Source organism: Epinephelus lanceolatus, chromosome 11, assembly GCF_041903045.1.
Source record: "Epinephelus lanceolatus isolate andai-2023 chromosome 11, ASM4190304v1, whole genome shotgun sequence".
NCBI classification, from domain to species: Eukaryota; Metazoa; Chordata; class Actinopteri; order Perciformes; family Serranidae; genus Epinephelus; species Epinephelus lanceolatus.
The window spans coordinates 21,208,469-21,217,071 of NC_135744.1; the positions used below are offsets into that span (position 1 = coordinate 21,208,469).

At 41.0% G+C, this 8,603-nt stretch overlaps 1 long non-coding RNA gene across 1 annotated transcript; it reads right to left on the bottom strand.

Annotated features, from left to right (window-relative positions):
* Positions 1-4,858: 4,858 nt before the first annotated feature.
* On the bottom strand, positions 4,859-6,449 carry LOC144464583 (uncharacterized). Its single transcript, XR_013492270.1, has 2 exons — positions 6,240-6,449; positions 4,859-5,335 (listed from the first exon to the last, which is right to left on the bottom strand). It is a non-coding gene; the product is annotated as an uncharacterized LOC144464583 (long non-coding RNA).
* Positions 6,450-8,603: the final 2,154 nt, after the last annotated feature.

Sequence of the window (8,603 nt, forward strand, 5' to 3'; positions counted from 1 at the left end):
TCAGGAGTGGGAAACAAAAGCAACGAGAGAGACAAATGGGACCAAAGGGCAGAGAAACTGAAGAAGACGTGAAGGAAATTCACATTTAACTAGAAATGGAAAGTCATGTTGCATAAAATGGAAGCACTCAAGTACAAGTACCTTGAAAAAATGTCCTTAATTACATTCCACCACTGTGTATGGCCATGTACAAGTTGTCAATTTGGATCTGTAACATGCTGTGATACTTTAAAGTGCCGAATAACGTGAAAACTTGAAGTGCCATCTTTGAAAATTGAAACGTTTTTGAAAGTTACTGTTAAACAAACCCTCCAAAAACAAAAACGTTCTAAAGTGTAGAAAGAGCCTGAAACATAAAAGCTTTTTTAAAATATTTTATTTATTTAGGCACACTTGTCAGTATATTTTCCCCATAAATCTCATGGTAAACTTTAACGTCCCCGAGGGGCAATTTGAGATACAGACAGTAGCCATGAGTACAACAAAACAGACAGTACAACACATCACACACAGTTTCCAGTATCACACACTGTCAGGGGTAAATCATGGACATTAAGGGTCACTGCTGGTTAAGATAGGTGAGGACAGACGGGACAAAGGACGATCTGTAACGCTTTATGCTGCATTTAGGGAGGCAAAACCTCAGCCCTGATGGAAGCATCTGAAACTCAACATGGAGGGGATGTTACCCGAGCTTTAGAGGTAACCCTCTCTTCATCCACATGCTGTAGGTTATGAAAAGTAACACCAGTGATCTCACAGCACAACTTCACTTTCACGATAGTCCTATCTACATCAAAACCTGACTGTGATGGATTAACTGATGCACGGATGTACTTCCTGTTTCGTTTGGGTGATTATTGAATCAATCTCCACTTCCACCTTTGCTTTTATCTCCTGGACAAACTATACAGATTGTGTGTGCCTGGATGTAATTGACTTTTCCTCTTTAAAAGCCAGAATCAATACTTTATACTGGTGATACTCAACCTTTGGGACCATAGGCCAAATCTGGCCTGTGATAGGGTGCCAGGTGGCCTGCTGGCCATTTTATAAAAATTTCAGTGAAGATAAATTGACTCACACTGGTTACTTTATTGTACTTAATTGTACATAAATAAGGTGCCAGGGTGCATAAAAAGCATCAAAATATAGAGCTTGTTTATATACATTTAAAAGAGCCTTTCAGAGGATCCCCGAGAGAAGTCCAAACTAAGTCCGTATAAATGACACCCTGGTGTATTTCTGAAGACACCCAGCACTGATTCACTGCAGCAGCGTGTCTATCGAGCTGCAGGTGGCAGCAAAGGCAGCAGTTTCTTCTTGTTTGTAGACCCACAAGTCCCCTGTCATTCCAGGTCATACTGTGTTTTCTTTTCCTGGTGCATATCCCAATAAATATTTGCATTTAATAAAAACACAGCAAACAAAAGTGACCCAGAGTGTACCTGCGGCCACAATATGATCCAGCACATGGCTGCAGGCTGGTTTTCTGCTGGACCACAGCTCCTCACATGTTTGTGGCCTCATTAGTTAGTCAACTAAGTAAGTAATTTGAACAAAAATTTAAATGCAACACTTTTGTTTTTGCTCCCGTTTTTCACAGGTTTAAGTTAAATATATAACACTTTCTATGTACAAACAATTTCTCTCAAGTTTTGGTCACAAATCTGTCAAAATCTATGAGCACTCGTCCTTTCCCATGATGGCCCATCCACCTGACAGGTGTGGCATATGAGGATGCTGATTAGACAGCGTCGTTACCACACAGGTGTGCCTTGGGATGGTCACAACTAAAGGCCACTCTAAAACTCTAAATTATCAGTAACACCTGTGCTTGTCCTGCTATGACAAGCCAAACTGTCTGCTGAGAGGAAGCTCCATAGTGGTCTGTGGAATATATTATCCTCAAATGTACTTAACGTATTTAAAGCATAAGTATTAATAGTGCAGTGAAATGTTTCCTGTCAGTGTTTTATATCTGCTGTTTTTAGATCAGTGCTGCAGTAATGTGTATGTTGCATTTTACTGCTGTAGATGTTTAACTGTTGGGGAGCTTAATGTACAGTATTGCATCATATTCTGTAACAAGTGGGGACCAGGGACCCCGGGGGATCTGTGAAAAGTTTTCAGATTCATTCATTTAAATTTTCATGATATATCAATTCTCGAAGCCTATTTTTTTTACTGTATATCATTTACAATAACAACAATCGACATTTTATTTGGCCTATTCATGCAGTAAGAGTGGAATACTTTCTCTGGATATGTGTTTGTGCAATCTGAAATGCAGGAAGTATTCTTTGTTAAGATGGTGCAAATTAATACATGCATTATATCTTTATGATATGTTACTCCTGTGTTGTTCTTTCACATAACTAAGACTAAAGAGGTGTAAAAAAAAAAAAAATAATTCCAAGGGACGTATATGAGAGGGTCCCTAGTGTTTTCTCAAAAGAATCCCCAGCAGAAATGATAATAAGGAGAAGATCCTCTCTTCTGTAAGATCATCATGTGTTTGTAACTTTTTTTGTAACTGGACAGGAAAGGTATGAAAACTAATCTGAAAGTATCTAAAGCTGTCAGACCAATGTAAGTGCAGTAAAAATGACATAATTTGCCTCTGAGATAAAGTGGAGTACAATTTAAAGTTAAGTACAGTAAAGTACAAGTACTGCAAATTTTTACTTGTGCAGTACTTGAGTAAATGTACTTAGTTACATTCCACCACTGATTAATTCATATGACAGGTTGTTCTGTGCACATGGACTGACTGGAATCACTGGTGGAGACACTTGGGCAGTGACCTCCGGCGTCAGACACCGACGAAAAAAGGCGTCTTTTCACGTTGGCATGACACATGGCCATTCGCTGTTGTTATTGTTTAACGAAACACGGCGGGACAACAAAGAAAGTTAAGGGGCCGAAAAGCCCAAGTACGGTGGGTGGTGGATGGTCCAGCAACACTTGGGAGACCAGTGTTCACTCCCCGTTTGACAGTAAAGCCAAACCTTGTTTTTTTTGTTTTCCCCAAATCCAATCGTGTGCGTGTGTTGGCGAAATGTAACCAAGTGCATTTGTTGTTGAAGGAGAAAAATGTCCATTTGCAGTGTTGTACCAGCATAGTGCGTTTATTTATCATGTCATATATCGACTCGGGAAGCCCATGACCAAACATCGATATGAGTCGGAGTGAGAATGTGTTGATTTATGTGTTTGAGCAAATGAATACCATATTCCGCTTTCGAGAAACCAGAATATGCTAGCTAGAGTAGTCTGAAAGAAACCAGGATGTATACGTTGAATATGAATAACCCAGTTTCCCTGTGCTCATGTAAACAGCATATCCCAAGTATGATCATAAGTAGGATAAGCCTCATAAACGGGTCATTTATGTTCACGTAACTGCCTTGTGATTGTTTGCCTTGTACTCCATAATCCACCAGTGAGTGGCAGACTGCACAGGTCACTCAGGTCAGGTTACTGCACCAGTCTGCCCTCATGCAGTTTGTAATACGGTGACAATCAAAGGTTAAAACTATATATATTGTCACCTAGTCTGAATCAATATTCTTCTTACATTATTAAATTTTGTTCTAAGCATTAATCAGATTAGCAGAATAACACATTTGTATGACAAGGAACAATATTGCCTTTTAATATGAATCTCCAGTAACCTTTAAGAGTCCACTGACCATGTGCCATTTTTCAAAATGCTCAATTATTAATAGAACAGAATGCAGAAGTGAAATTTTATTGGTCATTACCGTAGGCAGACGCACGGGCACATAAAGCCCCCCACCCAGGGCAGATACACTGACTTGGGTGGGTTCATATTGACATATCAGCCATTCTTAAGTCCTATGGATAGACTGAGGGGTTAATAAACACTCATGATGGTTTCTGTCTTGCAGAATCTCCAAAGTGAATATTAAGGCTATTCCCTCAGTTTTTCAACAGGACTCCAGGGGCCCCCTGAGCCTTTGGGCCCCTGGACCTGGGCACAGTAGGCCTGTTCAGTAATCCACCCATGGTTGTAACCAATCATTGTTGCTTAATAATGTTTCTTTGAACACACTAGTTTTGTTCGCAGGATGGATTTCATTTAAGGACATGCTACATCAATTACTAAGTACTGTACGACAGTTTCATGTGGAAATAAAACTCATTATTGTCAGTTTCGGCACCCCAAAATGTCTAGTCGACTCCGTTAGCTTGTTTCCATGATGCTGAAACAACTGTAAAGAATGGCGTTGACACTTTCTGTTTCCATTAAGTTTAATTTAAACACACTGAGGAAACAAGACAAGGTCTACACATGATTGTATTGAGGTAAAGTCACCTTTAATGATCCTGTAACTCTGATATCATAATGATGTTTGCTTAAAGGGACGCTTCGTTCTGCGTGGTGATATGGTTGGCGAGTGTAGTTGGGTAAAAAGTAAATAGCGCTGCTCACAACAAGGTCTGTGGATTATCTTGAGTAACCAGGTTATGATTTCTGGAAAGAGACATTACTGTTGAGTTTTTCAAATGTATTTTTGGGGCTTTTGAGCACCACAAAGCGAGTGCCATCTAGTTCTGTTATATTGGAGAGAAGGCAGACATTTCTACGGCTGATATCTCCAACACTCGGCAGCTCACACCGAAACTATCTAGACTGATAAATAGCTCTACGGGTAAGAGGAAAAATATCTATTTTTGATTTTGGGATGAACTGTCCCTTTAACATGCTGACATCTCAGTTACTTTTAAAAGAAATTTGTGATTTGGAGTTGTAGAGATAAAGGCGATTTGACTTTCTTTGGCACATTAATGTCACACAGTAAACAAATAAAAGACTCATCCACACGTAAAGCAACATATTCAGACTTTATTCACTGCAAAAGTTGCTTCAAAAACAATTGTGATTCATTTAGACGCCACAGCTGGCTCGCTGACTTCCATGAAACTGAAACCTTGCTTATATCCGAACTCATTCAGAGGGACAAACACAGCAGTGGCCTACAGAACTGACAGGCAGATGTTACAATCACTGGCTGTCAATTCATAGGTCATCACCTTGTGTCCCATTGCTCTTCAGCTAAACTCCTAAATAAAAATGACTCAACACCTCATTACACGGCAAGCTCTGCTGTGTTTGGCGGCTCTCTGCAGGTAACAGCACCTCCACTGGAACATGCACAGCTTCCACATGGAGTTGCTGTTACATCCAGTGAGCACCAGAAGGCTCATCACCGACTGCAGCTTCTCCAGTTGTTCTCCAAGTCGGTCATGTCGCAGAAGAACAAACCTATGATGAGATCACACTCCTTCAGGGCCGACGTGGGAATACCTGAGATGAAAGCAAGAGAGGAAAAAGGAGAGAGCGTTGAGGTAAACTCAGAATTTGAACTCGAAGGCAGTTGCTTTAGTACACGAGGAGTCTCCACTTGACTTTGACCCGGCAATATCCTCCTCCCAGTTTTATTGCCCTCAAGTAGACGGCATCATTGCTCACGCTCGTCCAACAGCATGGCCAAAGGGCCAAGGCCTGTATAGATAACACAGATTTTATGGTTGCTGTCAACACGAGGCTGCTTTTCGATATGTGAATATATATGGGTGTGTCTGACCTATGTACCTGCAGGCCCTGCATTTCCTGCTTACTCTGACACTTGTCCTCATAATTACTAAAAGATTGGCTTCATACTTTGTCAATATTTTATTGGGTTATTTTTCAAATCCTGTGATACGTTTCGTTCCCTTTCAACCTGCCTTGTTGAGCTTGCAGAGTGGCAGACTTTGCCTCGCAGTAAAACTCCGCACTAAAGCAGAACAATAAAGCAATTAAATGATGAGCAGCTCTGTTAGACCGGCTATACTCGTGCTTGGCTGCTTTTTATGTTGATGAATAGATAAATCAGACGTCATCCATCGCTTTCTGCCTCGAGTTAATCTCGTTAATTAGAAAATCACTATAATTACACCTAGTGTATCTTATTCAATAACTGTGCCACAAAAAATACACATTTTTTAAACACTAAAAAAGAGCAACAAGCAAAGTAGCACAGACTTTGTATCACAATACATAATGTATCCTTACACATAGAGCCATTTCAATGTCCGTAAAATAAAAAAGACTTTTTTTTTCTGTTTTTCCACCTGCTTTCATTAGGTATTTTGTTGATTAAAGAAAATAATTGGAGTCGCCCCTGTACGTTGGTTTAATCCTGTCAATTTCAAGCTTTTGCACTCACCTTTAGATGCCTGGGCCCGGTGGCTTTCACAGATCGAGGCCAAAGGTTTGAAGAGCAGCAGGGTGTCATGACACAAGTGAGCCGGGGCCTGAGCGGCAGAAAGGAGATACGGAGAAGAAGAAACAAGAGCAGACAAGCCCGAGACAGATAGACTCAGCGGGTGATACTGACACGGAGACAGCAGCTGAAAAGAGGTGCATTTCGGTGTCAGCGAAGACGGAGAGAGCAATGGCAGCGAGGCAGAGCAGCCAGTTTAAGAGATCAGGAGTTGGTGGAAGGTTAATTATTACACTTGCAGTCAATATTTAACAGGCCCAGCGCCCTGCCCCTCAGTCCAACATCCTGATTCCACACTGACTGACACAGAGGGTAGGGCCAGAGTCAAGCACATCTCTTTTGTCCCCTGCACAAAATATGTATTCAACACCTCACATGGCAATATGTGCTTTTCTGAGTCTTACATGTGATGTGAAAACCTTGAACTCAGTGGGATCTACTATTCATAAGACTTTTTCATATTAATTGAGATTCATAATGTAAAAGAAACTCCCTTGAGCCACCTTAGCTTTAACCATAATGCTCAAGACAAAACAAGTAGAGGTTCTCCCTCCCCAGCATGACACGAGCGACAGCGTGATGTGCTGCACGTGAGCCCAGTCTACATTTACTGTTGCATTTTTCACATACACACACACCTTTGCACGATTACTGGAATGAGCAGATATGAAAGTCAGGGCGATGAAGCAATAGCTCAGGAGGAAGCAAAAGACTGTGGACTGTTAGTCACAGAGCAAGAGTGAAAAACTGCACAATAAAAGGCTGATTGAATGGTGTGTTAAAGACTGGGAGAGGAGGAGGAGGAGGAGGGCGCAGAGTACATTTGTTAATGCTTACAAATGATAAAGAATGTAAAATATAATAATTATGTTAAGTATAATGGATACAGGACATTTAGAGTTATGGCAAATGACCCTGAATGATATCAGATGTGTAATTCTTTAACTTTAGGGCACTGTAAAGTGACTCACAGCATGGGACACAAAGTGCTGGTAATAAACTGTTGTAGTAAGTATAATTAACACTTAACGTTTTAGGCCAGTCGCCAGGAAAAATGTTGCCATTGTTCATCTCTGCAAATTACAGATACATTACATTTGTACGTTATCATGTAGTGGATATATTTCAACACCACTGTGGTAACAGGTGGTTGGGTTTGGGCACAAAATACACTTGGTTGTGGTGAGGAAAAGATTGTGTTTCGGCGATTTGGTGGCACAGGTGCAGCTGGAAAAGCCCTTGATGTCCAGCCCTGTCTCATAGAAAATAGATTTACAGACAACTAATGTTAATCAGCAGATATTGTACATTTAAGGTAGGGGTGTATGTACTTACCTATTTGTACCTAATTGTCCAAATGAACCAGTTCCTATTTCTTCTCAGGGGTAAATGGGTAGCCAGTGTGCTTGGTATGCTCACAGCACCTGTCAGGGCTTAGGACATATTATATTTAGCACCACTGTCAACTCATTATGGCGAAAAATACAACAACTATGAACAGAGAAGAAGAATTAATTGTTGGCAGGTTTGAGGAAACATAAACCTGGTTTTTAGCTGAGAGATCGGCATTGCAGCTGTGAATGCTAGCTACCTTATCGCTAACAAGATAGCATCAGCATCAAAGCCGTATTTTGAAGGTGAGCTTGCTGAAAAATGACCCGGTCTCACTCCGCGCAGTCGTCGAAATCCAGCGTTTGCATCAGCTTACGTCACTTGCAGCATCAGAGACCAACGAAAAAGGCGTCTTTTAATCCCAGCATGATACGCGGCTAGTTGCCGTTAGAGTTTAATGGCGCCCAGCAGCGTCAGGGGGAAACGTGGCAGGACAAGGACGAAAGTTAAGGCGGCGAAAGTCCAAGTGGGGCATGCAGGAGGGGTGGTGGATGGGTCAAACAAACACCGACTTTCACCCAAGAGAGCAGTGTTCATGTCCCGTAAGATTCTAAAGCCAAACCCTGATCTTTTTTCCTAAACCCAAACACGTTTGTTGTTGAAGGAGAAAAAAATGTTAATTTGCGGTGTCATACCAACATAAAATTTTCTGTGAAAACAAAAGAAGACAATGCATGTAACACGCTGAACTAGGTCGTATGTGGACGTTGAAAGTCCATGACCAAACGTCGATATGTTATGAGGTTGGAGTGAGAATGTGTTGGTTCATCATTTGTTCTAAAAATTGATTGTTTATTAACTGTGAACGTTTTCATCATGTAAGCTACCTGTAATGTTACCTGTTTATACTAAAAGAGAGGGACAAATGTAAAGGCTGTTATTATTTACGGGTTACTAAGCAATGGTTTTACTGGT